This window comes from Bombus vancouverensis, chromosome 17 (genome assembly GCF_051014615.1).
Source record: "Bombus vancouverensis nearcticus chromosome 17, iyBomVanc1_principal, whole genome shotgun sequence".
Classification (NCBI taxonomy): domain Eukaryota; kingdom Metazoa; phylum Arthropoda; class Insecta; order Hymenoptera; family Apidae; genus Bombus; species Bombus vancouverensis.
Window position 1 is genome coordinate 8,051,093 of NC_134927.1, and position 15,320 is coordinate 8,066,412.

The following is a 15,320-nucleotide window of genomic DNA, read 5'->3' on the forward strand; positions in this document are numbered from 1 at the left end:
ACTAAAATGCCTAAAAAAGTTACTAGATCTGATAGACAATCAACTGGTTCGAGATTATGTCGACTTAGAAAAATTGTACCTCCGCATAAATGTAAATACGAAGGCACTTCAGCAAGTAGCGCGTCAGCTAAAAAAATAAAAGTGACCGTTGAAGATCAAGTTACGAAGGATCGTGAAAAATATTATAGGATAATTGATTTGTTATTAGTCTTTTCAACAATTGCTACGCTAGTGAAGAGGTATGCCGATAAAATTCGCTTATGAACGTTTTATACCAGATTTTTTAGTGTTCAAAACTTTAAAGCGTTTTCTCCACATCTCACGTTTTCAAAAACGGTGCCCCCAATTACTACTGCACTACTTGATTTTGCAGTTACAAAGGGACTAAACGCAAATAAACTAAATATAGCAACCAGCGTTAAGCTCACGTTCGATCAGACACCCATAATAGTTACATACAGAAACAAACCAATACTTTACAGCAATCCAGAGACACTATGCAACAAAACCACCAAGTGGCAAACTTTTAAAGAAATAATCGAGAGTAAAACCAACTGCAACATCCCATTGAAAACACCCGAACACATCGAACAGACAGTAACAACATTGACAGAAATTATCCAAGAAGCAGCATGGGCAACCACTATACCTGAACCAACCAACAGACAAACAAAAACAATTCCACCAGACATACTCGAAAAAATCAGAGGAAAAAGGAAAGCGAAAGCAAAATGGCAAAAACATAGAACACGAGAAAATAAAAAACACCTACACAAACTTGCAAAGGAAACAAAAAACAAAATAAAAGAGCACAACAATAACGAATTCACAAGATTCACAGAGTCACTCTCTGCGCACGAGAACTCTAAGTACTCCCTATGGAAAGCCACGAAGAAAATAAAGAAGCCAATAATACTAGGCCCAGCAATCAGAAAGGCAGACAACACATGGGCAAGAAGCAACGAAAAGCAAGTTGAAGAATTTTCCAACTACCTTTACAACACATTTACACTACATAATATCAACAACAGCAACCCCAAATGCCATACGGACGAGTATGCGCAAACCACAGGTACCTCAACTGACAAACACTACACTACCTAATACTACAGCACAAGAAATGAGAAACATAATCGAGAAAACAAAAAATAATAAAGCACCAGGAATCGACCTAATCAATGGTAAAATCTTGGAAAACCTTCCGCCAAAAGCGATAAGACAAATCACAATAATATTTAATGCAATACTAAGAATTCAATACTTTCCTAAACTATGGAAACTGGCACAGATCATAATGTTACCTAAACCAGGCAAAGACCCACACAAAACAGCATCTTACAGACCAATATCACTACTTCCCGTGTTTTTCAAAATACTAGAAAAAATAATTTACGCCCGCTTAAAACCAATAATAGAGAAGGAAAAATTAATACCATATCACCAATTTGGATTCAGAAACAAACACTCCACTATAGAGCAAATGCACAGGCTCATTAACGAAATAATAATAGCATTAGAAAACAAACAATACTGTACAGCCCTCTTTATGGGCATGGAGAAAGCATTTGACGAAATAAACCACGAAAGCCTACTACAAAGAATCAGGAAACAATTCCCGGAGCAAATATACCAATTAATACAATCCTACTTAAGCAGCAGAACATTCGTAATAAAAATCAAGGATACATACTCCGAAGTCAAAGACATCAAAGCAGGGATTTCGCAAGGAAGCGTCTTAGGACCAATACTATATACACTATACACGGCCAACATACCAACATTTACAATAGCAAAAGTCTGACAATCGTAGATGACACAGCTGTACTAGTCAGGCACACTAACCCTGTAAAAGCAGTTACATTACTACAAGAACATATCACAAATATAGAAAAGTGGCTTCAAGTTAAACAAATTAGAGCAGACCCCGATAAATGCAAACACATTACATTCACACTGCGAAAACAGATACCACCAAACATTACACTAAACGGCAGGCACATAATACAAACAAGGCAAGTCAAATACCTAGATACACGATTCACATGGAAACAGCATATTAAATCAATAGTAGACAAAATACAGATAGCAAGGAGACAAATGTATTGGTTAACAAGTCGAAAATCCAAACTAAGTATAGAAAATAAACTAAAAATATATAAAATGATCATAAAACCAATCTGGACGTACGGAATACCACTATGGGGAACAGCAGCAATGAACCATATAACCAAAATAGAGGCAATGCAAGCTAAAATACTTAGAACAATAGTAAACGCGCCATGGTACGTTAGAAACGAGGACGTTCGGAAAGGAGGAGGGAAAATACCAACGGTCAAGGAGGAGATTAACAGATGTGCAAGAAGGCACAGAGATAGAATAGCAACGCACCCAAACAGGCTGGCGGCGGAAACGGTCGGCACATCAAGCATAAAAAGAAGATTAAAAAGGAAACACCCAACAGATCTCACAAAGGACATAACCTAACAAACAAACACTCACCTCAATAAAGAAATAAATCAATCAAATTCGAAGATGGTATCTCACTGGGGGCAGTTATCCACATGTTATATTATTATACCACTAAGCTATAATATTTTGCCAAATGTCCTACTGGACAAATTGTAAAATTTAAATAAATAAATAAATAAATAAAAACTTGTCTTCCCCTTTTTATGTTCGTTAGGCACCGTCAGAGGATATTGATACCACAGATGATGACTTTTCCGATTTTAGATCATCACAATCTAAAACCTATAATTGAGTTTCTATTAACACGTTCGTCGCCCAGCGTGTTTCGGCTATGTTTCCTGCGGGGCCCAAATCAGACCGTGGCTACGTCCAGTGACCAGCTATGTCACCAGATTGGAACATTAAAACTATTTCTTATTTCTATTACTTAAGTGTAGCTATAGTAAAAGTCTGGACTAGGGTATTGGAGGTTTTCCCAACATTCCAGACGGGAAATCCCGATGTTCTTTCATCTCCGACAAATATATTTAGTTCAGAAAAGGAGAAAGCGATAAACTTTCCAGCTAGAGTATTCCGAGGGATCTCATGGCAGATATCTGAGATCTTTGACGCATACTTGTGAGACGTACATCAGTGATTTTTTCATCCTCAAAATGTTCAGTAAGCAGTATGAAAATATATTTGGAAGTGGGGAGAGTAGTGATGACGAAGTAGTGAATTTAAAGAAAAAAATTATAAATAGAATTTCATCGAGTTCCAATATTGAGGAAGCCACGGTCGGATTTGGGCCCCGCAGGAAACATAGCCGAAACACGCTGGGCGACAAACGTCTTAACTCGAACAAGAAGAGCGTCACCATACGTTGGTAACGGGGTCCCCACGGAAGTAAACCCGTCGCACGAATATGTGCGACGTGGCGACGAACGTGTTAATACAGAATTGGAAATCACAAAATTTTCTTCCGCGAAAGTGGTGATTTGCATATGTTAAAGGATTATCCATTGATTCAATGATAAATTTACGAAAGAGTAGAACACTTTTATATTATATTTAACGTTTGGAGGAATATTCATTGTAATGGCCAATATGAAAAGAAGTGTACAATAAACGTGAAAAAATACTTTATATTCGATATATTAAACATATTCCTCCATCTGCAACATAATATAATTATAATATAGTTATAATATATAAATATAACAATTACAAATATTATAATTGGAATAAACCTTTATCCAATTAAGTGATATTTATATTATATCGACTTCGAGAGACAGTACTTCTAATTCAATGAGTATATCTTTTTTTTCCTTTTTTCATGCATCATGTAAGATATATTATTTCGTTAATCTTGTTAAGAAAACTTTTCCGATTTGTTTATTCTAAACTATGTTCTGTTTTAAAACACTAATTTCACCGATGAATGATATACCGATTTCGTGTATGTCTATCGATTTCCATGGAACGGCTTGATGAACCAAAATGGTTCCTGTTGCATCTCATAGAGCATATTCTCCTGATGGTCTCGTGATATAATCTTTTTTCCTTAATTTTGCAGTGATTGCTCTGCAATCGTTGAACTGATATTACGATGCTTCGCGTAGGGTATGTCTTCCGTTGATCTCATTAAAGAATTTTTCACGCATGATTATTGTCAAGTACTGTGAGCCACAAAAATCTAATTTTTATGTATGCGTATCAATCAATCTGTGCTGGATCAATCTGTTGGGATGAAACATCCTGCATCTTGTAGATATAGTCTAATGATTGGTCTCTCTTGTGAAATTTGTTCAATTTCCTTATCCTTATCGTTATTGCACATGACCTGCCTTATTCGTCGCGTCATTTGGTTCTATTCTATTGTTTCTCTACAAACTAGTTGCTGGAAGTGATGAAATTGGGCGGTTGTTTTACAAAATTTTCATTGGGAGAGTATATCGCCCGTTTCTAAATATATTTTTGTCATTCAATGCTGACTTGTTTCGTATATTTTATTACTAACTCCTCGTTTCAAAGATATTTGGATCGTTTCTTGACATATTGGTCGTAGGAAGTGGGCTTCAGTTGTTTTTTGGCGAAGAAAGTCCTGGTAATCTTTGCATTTCTGCAAGTACTTTTTCATCATACAATTCATTAAGTAATTTTTTAAGTGATAAATCAGATGTAGCTAGGCCATATAACGTTTTAACACAACTAAGAGCAAAGTAGATTTGGTCCTTTGATAAATTCTTTTTGCCAAGACCAATTACAGCCCTGTTTGATGTAGTTTCTCGTAATTTATGTACAGTTACTAGAGCTTAGGATAAGGGACTTTCTGCGTTTAACGTTAATTTCATAACCTTTCATCGCCTGAAATGCTGCACTATTAGAGATATCGGAATGTAGCCATCGATGTCTTTGAATTTGCTTTCAATGAATTCGTCGTTAAATTTTATAAGCACTGAGTCCGGGAATGCCCCGTCTTCCAGCTGATTTCTTCAAAGTGTTGACGATGTAAATTTTTTTACGATTCCCGTTGCGCCGTTCATCAAACCACCAGAATTGACATGTTTCGTTGTAACTTAATTCGTGATCTCTCAGCTAATGCTATTGTATGCAACATTCCGCTGCACTTATTTACATTTGCAGAAATAACATTCTTGAATGATCTTTCTCCATATTTAGCGAAACTCGTCTTACTGAGTAAGTAATGTATATACAATGTGATTATGCTATCTCATTTTTGTATCATTTTGGTCCATTAATTTTGCTGTCGCGAATATTCTTAATACTGCACCAACCACAAACTCTCAGAATAGAGGAATTCTCCTTCGCTCGCATCGTATTTCTTATTGAGGAATTGTTAATAAGTCGATAAACTCTGTATCGTCCTTCTGCCTTATATTCGTGGCGAGTTCGCAGATTGAAAATTGGTACCAAGAATTAATATCTGCAATGTGATAGTAATAATCATGTCGCTGTAGTTGTACGAAACAACAATGTTTCTTTTACCGGGGATAGTTATATGATGTCTCCAAATACAAGTACATTTATGCGACATAGTTCTTCGCTGGTCATGAATTCTTACAGTCTGTGTTCCCAATCCTCATTTGCATAGTTTACCTTGGCTCGTTTACCTGTTACTGTTACGTCGAGATGGATTTTTGCGGCTTCGTCATGACATAACCTCGTGTATGTCTGGATTACGAGGGTCTAGGCTACGTCGAGCGCTATCGCAACTATCTGAAGTGCAAAATTTTATTAAGTATAATTTGAATTTTATAAGAGTGTCTGTATATACGAGGATACTCATTTCTGTAGCTGTGATGAGATTAATTAGTCATTTACCGATGATAAATTGTATTAAAGACTGATGAATATTCCTAATTGTTGCATTAAATGAAAATAAATCACACGGAATTGTAACGATAAATAAACATGTAATTGAATTTTAGACACTTTGTGTTAATTTAACTAACCAGTTTAACAAAACATTTAATGAAAGCCTCTAAAAGACATTTAAAATACAATTACATAAAGTAATTAAATCGCAAGCAGTGCAAAGTCATGGTATAGGTAGAGAATATTGAGAATATTTAAATAGAAAATTAAACGTTGAAATTAGATCACGTAGATGCTATTTTCGGCAGAAAGCAGAGCTATAGACTCTTTGTAGATGCAACGACTTTCATGATACCTTATTTCTTCCGTTGACTTCTTAAGTAGACATAAATTTTTAGCTCATCACGAATGGTGTGCTAATTTGATGTTTGATTTAGAGTAATACTGTGTCCGTAATTGCCCTGTAGAGATTTAAAGCCCGTGGAAAACGCCGTACATAAGTAAATGTTAGTAATAATTGTATTTGTAATATTTGTTATATGCGAATAATGTTATGGTACGTAAATGATTATCTTTCACGTAAAACCATACCCTGATAATGATTGATGACACGAACCGCTTACACCTAACTTTAATTCTAACAGCAACTCATAGATGGCGCATGTCAAGTTTCGATTGCAGTAGCAGAGAGGAAACTTCGTCTCTGAAAACACAAACAAAATACAGAATAGACAGGACATGTAATGTCTTTCGTAATACATTCCGGGGATCACCTGAACTTACATTTTTTGTGTTACACGCAACGTTATCTATTCAATATAGCAGCAACTTGGATGAACATTAAAACAGAAAACATCTACAAAAAAATAAGTAGAATATAGAAAGGATATCTTGTAATCACAGAGAAAATATAGAATCTTACACTTGCACGTACTTCTGCCTCAAAAAATCGCAACGCAACCTATGAATAAGACAATATGACAAATTACGCTCAGTGAAGAGAGCAAGAAAAACAACAACGAGGGGTATAAAAGAGCAAGAGGATAAACAAAAACCTGCCTTTGTGGGTAAATATTTATTGATCGATCAAGTGCATCACGAATGTACTAAAATTAAGAATCAAATTTTGCGTAATGTATCATGTGATGTTTTTCGCTATGTCTTGAGCAATATCTTATATTTTATACGATATTTTGCGATATCTTGCGATATCTTGCGATATCTTGCAATATCCCACTGTGTCCCACGTGTGTTATTGACTTTGTAAAAATAGTAGATAATATTATATTTACTTGTATAGTATCTATTATGTTATTATGTTTTACATTGTTTTAATAACGAGGAACCAATTCCAGAAGAAGCAAAACCAATGTATACAACAGCAATGAGGAGTGTTGGTACATGTGCCTCTGGCTTATCTTCAGAAAAAGAAATATATCTATTAATTTTTGTGTCTAGACAGATAAAATATCTAAAAATCTTATTATTATAAGATCATGTACTAAAATTATCAGAATAAATGAGAGGAAGTTTTGCGAGACAATTAGGTCGGCGTTTAACAGAAAGATTTTTATGATGTTCTACATGGAAACCAAATACGCGTCTTCGTACGTATACTTACTTCCTAATGAGACTTAAACGTTAATCGATAACAGGATAACGGAAGCTCTTATGATCCTTCGTTCCTCTGTTTTCTTTGCCTCTTTCATATTTGCATTCTACACTGTTAAAAATTTAAGCAAGTAAACTGTCAAAGACTTTTTCTACTGTTATATTGACTGTATTATATTAGCGTGATCGGGAGTCGACTAATTCGAACAAACATTATATTTCTTGAATTTATGATTTCGTTATTGACTGTCGATGATGATGCGAATGTTGCCATTAGAGCTACTACGATTGTAAAAGGACAGAATAATATCTTTGATTGACGTATCACGGGCACTTGATATAAATTCAATAACTTCGATATGGAATTATGTTATTCGTGTCAACTATGTTACTGTTAATCGAATTATACAATTAAATTAGTTTAATACTACAAAAGTTGGAGCTATTACTTTCCCCTCTTCGAGCACGAGATTCAATTGATGAAAGTAAGTGTAAATTCAAGTATTATAATTCGTAATGCATGTTCTGAATCATGGATAAATAAACATTATGAATTATTAGATATTAATTCAGTGAACATCATTTATTGTTAACTAAGTTATAAACATATATACTATTTTATTATGACAGATTGCTATCATTATATACATAAACGTGTTAGTTTTAATCAATGTTTATGGATATTTCAAAGTTACGTACCAAACTGAAAAATTCGATTAGTTTTCATTCTGCAAACATGGCTTGATTATTTAAACACAGAAAACTCGGTAAAAGGAAGAACTAGACCTCTTAGAAAAACAATTTGTTACACATCGTTGACGCAGTAACGCTGAAACAGGACTGAAACTTTATAATTTGAAAATCGGGAGTATCAACTTCAACAAACTTCAAATAGACTTTTCGATTAGCGAAACGTAAAGTTATATTTTTTCTATTATAAATTAGCTAATGTGGACGTTTCCCTGTTAGAAAATAAGTTACGTTAAAAAAAGATTATGTGATTTCATCCTTCTTGACGAGGCAACCAACGAGTAAGCATAGTAGTAACCAGTAACGAAATAGAAACTAAAATCTTCCGTATGAAATCTGTACTGAGTGTTCCACGAACTCCGTTCATTTAAATATTTTCAAATTTCACTTAAATATTTTAAAGGACTAAAAAATGTGGTAACAGGATTTAGAGAAAATACAAAAGTCAGTTTTGTGTCCTCAAATGAAACCATAGGCTTTTTAACATGTTAATCTACTTCGTCATTCTCTGCAAAAAAGTATTAATTCTATTTTACTATTTACTAACATATTAAACTATATTAATTTAGTAGATATTTTGACTTGAATTTATAACATTTAACGTATGAAAGCCAAGGAAAGATCTGTAACATTTTTTTTAGGAAAAATATTTTTTCAGATCTTCTTTCGTTATACAATTTCTACAGTATGTTTAAAGTAAAATAAGAAATAACGGTAGTACATACACATTGTACAATATGTAAATCACATTGCTCAGGCTTTACCTATCCGTATTCATAAATTTTCTTGACCTTGTTGACAACGTAAATGCAAATACATCTGCAAGAAACATAATTGGGAACGAAATATCTGAATTAATACATATATCTTGTCTCACATTACGATCATGTATTATAACTGTTTCAAATCCTTTACGAGTACGAATAGTGTTCGTAACGATCTCCAACTAGGAACGGTTAAGACTGGATGCGGTGCTATCGAGACCCTCGATAATACGCGTAGCAGTTAACAGTCATCGCAAAAATTTATATCTTTTTGTCTTTATAATCAACACAAATAAAAAATCACTGTGGAAACTTAAAAGTGAGCATTTGATTGTGCAAGAAAACTTACGATGAAGAAGCAATATCTGTGCCTTGATTAGAATTATGCGTGCTGATCATATCGCAAAGAACTGCCTTGGATACGTCGATTCTTACTTTCATCTATCGTGAATATCGTAATCCGTTAACGCAGTCCTATGGTATGTCTGTTTTAGTTTATTTCGTGTTACGTCTTTATGCAATAATTTCGTTTCCTTTTGGTTACAGAGACGATTTCTGGAGGAAAATTGAAATATTGTGAATCTTATTTTTCATAGACTAATGTTTCATTGTGAATATATATATTTTCGGTGTAAAATGATAAATTGACGAAATTTTTTTCGGTAAAAGTAGATAAACACTTGCACAGCACGGATCATTTTCCTTTTAACATATAAATATTGTAGAGATTATATTTTCAAGTAACATACGCTATGAATTCTGTGGCATCCTCTTCTGATTCTTGAGATGAGTAATTTTGTAAACAGTACTTATTTCGAAATTTGTAACGAAAGTAAACAGCAGTTCTGAAGTGCATTAGAAGTGACGAGCTGTTATGTAAATGTGAAATCAAAAGATGTCCGTATACTATTTCCATTTGTTCTTAAAATACTGGTCAGTCTTGTTATACGAGTATAAGAGGCAGGAACCTGATTGTGATTTCAGATAGAAATTGAGTTTTGGTTATGTTAATGACGGGGTGCAAAGGGAGGAGTTGATACCTCTCGCCTCTGAACGCGTTTACTTTGTAGCATAAATCTTGAAAATATACAGTAGCTCACGAGTTTTCACACGCTATTAAAATTCTAGACAATTAAGATACGCATATTAAATTTAAGAACTGAAAACATACATCTATATATCTAAAATTAAGAACGAATTCGATAACGTTTGTAAAAGTTTTGAAATATTTCGTTGCAATTACTTGATCGGAATTATAATATATCGCGTGCAATGTTACATCACAGATGAAGTATTTTTGCAAATTGTTTTAAAATGACTATTTTGTTGGGACAAGAAACGGGGATCGAATGTCTCAATTACGGAATAAATATAAATTTCAAAAGGAAGTTCCAATAGACGTCCTTTTCCTTGCAATGTAACAGGCACTTAACCAAATTTATGATTATTGCTGTCAAATATTTCATGATATCACTTGTAAATATTATATCGTCGTATTTATTCTTTAAAATCATTATTCAATTTAAATCGCAGATTTCTTTTATTTCCAATAATTTTTGCAATTTATCCTAGGGACAATCGGTAAATTTCTGTGGCAGGAAATTACAGCGAAGAACGCTGTTCTTCATAATTTGTAGTGGCTACAAGAATGTCAATGTGATTTCGAGTTCATTCATGGTCTTGTCCTATTAATATCATTTTTGAAGATAGATATATAACATTATAAGCTCCTCACCCCACTGTAGTTTAAGAATAGTAAAATTGATGCTTATCTTTTGAAGCTCATATGTATTCTAATGTCTTTACTTTAATTTGTTTAGCCGGCAGATCATCGAATGTTCCCGAGTCGGTTCACCATTTAAAACCAGGAGACATAGATGTCATTGCTGCAATGGGTGATTCCGTGACAATCGGCGCTGGAGTTACTTCGATTTATACGTTCGAAGTGAACATTGAAAATAGAGGCATAGTCTGCAGTATCGATGGTCAAGCAACTTGGCGACAGTACCTCACTCTCCCTAATATTCTTAAAATTTGTTCATTTCTTACTTCTGCATTGTTTACGCATATGATTTGTGTTATCGCCATTAATGCGAATACTGAAATCTTTCATAGTCCGATTTTCCTACATGCAGGAATTCAATCCCAAATTAGTAGGTTATTCACTTGGGGACGCTATAAGTACTGATCCAGCTGCGCAGTTAAACGTCGCCGAAAGTGGAGTTATGTCTAAAGATATGACTTTCATGGCGACATATCTGATGAATAAAAGAAAAGATGACCCGAGGATAGATATCAACAAACATTGGAAAGTTCGTATGTTCGTAAACAAAGTAATTATATACATATATATATAAATGCCAGTATGAAATTGAACAAATTTTTTCTTTTCTTTAATCAAAATTTATAATTTCATTTAATATTTAATCGTTTAAGCAATAGTATCTACATTTTTATGTTTTCCAGTTAATTTCGTTGATGATTGGAAGTAATGATTTTTGCATTAATAAGTGTGCAACATCTCCATGGTCTATGTTAAACGATCACAAAATAGATTTAATTCATACTCTTAGAATATTAAGAAATAATTTACCAGAAACTTTCGTTGCTCTTATACCACCACCTCACTTAAATGTGTGTACAAATACATAGCTGCGACCTGCGAACTATCTCTATAACGGGCAAACTGTTTAATACTTATTCTACTTAACTACTATTCTAACTACCTCGAAAACGTAAAAAAATATTTTGAACGCACAAGTCAACTTGTCAAAAACTGTAAGTCATAAACTAGAAAAGTATTAATACTGAGCAATCCAGTCATCGCACCGTGAGGAGGCTGACTACCATCAGATTTTAACGATAATAGAAGGACGCATAACAGCATTAGAGGCGAGGAACGAGACGCTCTGAAAAGAGCTGGCCTCGCGCTCCACTGCAGAGAAGAGCAGCGAGACAGCGCGTCTCGCCGCGATCGAAAACAAGATGGAGGAGCTAGGACCTTCGCTGCTCCGGCTGATGGAAGAACGCCTCGAAAATATAGAAAGAAGAAGAGAAAAGCAGGTCGTCCCCGACGAGACCACGAGAAGGGTGGAGCCTGGAGTTCCAAATACTCCAGCGACCAAGGGAAGATAAGCGGCTGCCATGGAATGACAGACCGTCGAAAGAAGAAACAAGAAGAAAAAGGAGCCAGCGAAGAAGCAACCGGCGAAGCTAACTCCCAGGACAGAGACGAAGAACCCGAGGAAAGCCCCAGAGGGAGAATCGGAGAACGTGCGAATAGGGGGAGACGAGCTGCCCCCTTCATACACCGCGAACATCGGCGGCAACGATTACGCTAAAGGATAGATCAGGCCAATCCTGCGCGGAGGCGATGGCCGCGGCCAAGGAAGCGTCTCTCTGGCTGAGGTTGGCATCAACGCAGTGAGGGTGGAAAACTATGACCGGAGGCGTCGTTCTGGAGTTCTCCGAGGACCAGAAGAGGGAGAAGGCCGCTGCACTCGCAGCACGGCTGACCCGGACTCTGGATCGGATCAAAGTCCGCGTGGCGACACCTTTCCGAGCTGGAGAAGCGAAGTTGACCAGGATAGATATTTCGGCCACCAAGGAGGAAATCAGGAACACCCTGGTGAAGGAGAGCGGTTACCAGGCGGAGGACTGGGAGAGATCCGCCTCGCTCGAAACGGCCTTGGATCCGTGTAGATACGAGGCCCGGACGGTGCAGAGAGGAAACTGGCCCAGGTTGGCAAGGTCGCCGTAGGTTGGTCGATAGCGAAGGTCGAAGCCATCGAGCGAAGACCATTACAATGTTACAGGTGCCTGGAGATTGGGCACATAAACAAGACCTGCACCTCCAAGGAGGATAGGGGGACCTGTGCTACAGATGCGGCAGGTCGGGACACCAAGCCAAGGCATGCACTACCGCGAGCCAGAAATGCCTGTTTTGCGAGGCGCTCGGAGCACCACCCGTAAACAGGATAGGGGGACCGCCCCCCCCCCCCGAAGGAGGAAGCAAGAGGAACCATCCGCGGATCCACGTCCGTAAGTGGCAACGAGAAACGCTTGCTGCCGCAGGGAACCTCCGACCCTAAGCCCGCGGGCAAGGAAGCGGGTACGGTGGAACGTCATTACAACGTTCGGAGTGTATTTCCGCATGTTTTACCTGCGTTCGTCATAGATATCATTTCAAGACTCCGAGATGGGGAACCAATGTGAGTATTCTACCAATCCTCGCACAACAAGAACAATCTTTAGGGGATAATCTCTGACTTCATTTATAATAACAATTAAAAATGATATTTCAGAATGATAAAACTTCTGCAAAATGGCAATAAGATGTTCACATTGACAGCATATTTGGCTATGCACGAATGGATTTTCCAAACAGATAACTGTTCCGACTTAGGGAGGAAAGTAAAAATGTTGAATGACAGCGATATGGTCAAACTAGATTTACAGGATATGAATTGGGAAAAGTATGTTGCAATTTACCTGATGGGAATTAAGAAATTTATTCTGAAACAAGACAATAAGTCAATAGCCTCACAAAGGTTATCAAGGTACGTATGAGAGTATCTTCGTATAAAAAAATAGGAACTAATACAAATATATATATTTTTGGTTATTTTAGTGTGTTCTGGTTACATCAGATCACCAAAATATCCGGTATAATAATTTTACTATGAATAATATTATGTACTGACTATTTGAACGTTACCTTCTTCCCTTTCAACAAAAAATAATATAAATACAAACAAAATAACTTCTTGTACCCAAAAATTAGGAAGAAAGAATGCATGAAAGCATAGACCGAAGTAATCACCTAGGTCTTTATTGACATTTGGGCCTCTAAGGTACTGGTATGTCATTGCACTTCTCACGTCCACCTATGTCAAATGACAATACCTCGACCAAGTCGATGGTGCCTGGTAAACACTGATTTGCCAATGGCTAACGGAGCAATGACTATCCCAAATTCTTTCCATATCCAGTTGCTTTTTACACATTCTTATCTTTCAGTTCGACGTGAGTTTGTCGGCGTGGATATTTCAGGCAGACAATGCGAGTGTAAAAGTCCACCTTCCTCGAGTAAGGGAGTGGAGCGTCTTCGCGAGTTAATAACCCGCTAGATCTGCGTCAGCCCCACGACGTGGGGGGTTCCCGTAGCACCGATGGAAGGGGGCGCGCCGCACAGGACTGGGCGTCTGCGCTCGACCTTCGGCTTATCAACCGGGGGTAGTCCAGGACGTGCGTGGCGTGGCAGGGCGAGTCCATAGTGGACCTCACGTGGGCAAACCCTGCCGCTTCCGGGCATGTTGCAAGGCGGAAGGTTTCCCCAGAGGAAACACTCCCGGATCGCCTCTACATCGTGATGGATGTAGTTGTCGGCGGCGCGAGAGACGACCGTTCGTCTGGGACTCGCGGGCCCGGCAGCACATTGGGAAGAAGAAGGAACTTCGCGCGGTGGGCAGCGACCCGGCGCGACGAGGATGTCATGGCGGCGGCCGCCATGGCCGTCACTTGGGTGGAAGAATCCCGGTCGGATGAGGAAGCGGAGGCTGAGGCGCGACATGCAGGCGATCTGTTATTCGTGCATGCCGCGGTCGGGGGCTCCGCGTTACGCTGGTGCGGTGTACTGGGGAAATCGCTCGACTCCGCGAAACGTGCATCCGTGCCCGGCGTCGGTACACCGGATCCCGTCGTATCCACGGTGGCTTGTTTTTACGAGGCCTACCGCGAAGCGCGGAGCCCCTGCAACGAGCGATCAAGAAGGCGAAGAGGCGGGCCTGGGACGAGCACCTCACAGTATCCCTGGGGGCGTTCTTACAGAATGGTGTTGTACAAACTCCGTCCTTGGTGGCCTCCCGAAACGGAGAACATGGACCCTCGGTTCCTGGAGGAGGTCGTCGGCGCTCTGTTTCTTGGAGCTGTCAACGAGGAGGAGAGCAGGGGTAGCGAAGAGCAGGAACTGCAACTGCTGGAGGAAAAGCCACCGGACACCACGTGAAGTTGGAGCCCTTAATCGCGGGTCAGCGATCGGAGCGCGGAAAGCTCCGGGTCTCGACGAATCCCCGGTCCGTCTGTGGAAGGAGGTCGCCGTGGTCTTGACCCCGAGGCTGAGGCGTCTGTTCGACATATGCCTGGCCCGGAGAGAATTTCCCGTCCCGTGGGAGGAGGGACGGATGGTCCTATTGCCGAAGCCTGGATGCTCTCCGGACTCGCGTTCCGCCTTTCGGCCAGTGTGTCTTTTGAAACGCTGTACGGCACGGGTGATGTTCTTCGATAGCCTATAGTGCTAACTAGAATGTGGGAAGGCCGAGAGCGAACAGTTTCATAGTGCTTATTTCATGTGGTCCAGGGAAGTTTTTTTATCATCATATAAATATAACAAAGAAAATATGTTAT

The 15,320-nt window shown here is 38.3% G+C and overlaps 1 pseudogene; it reads left to right on the forward strand.

Annotated features, from left to right (window-relative positions):
• The first annotated feature begins 9,265 nt into the window (after positions 1–9,265).
• Positions 9,266–11,567, forward strand: LOC117165175 (phospholipase B1, membrane-associated-like; annotated as a pseudogene).
• Positions 11,568–15,320: the final 3,753 nt, after the last annotated feature.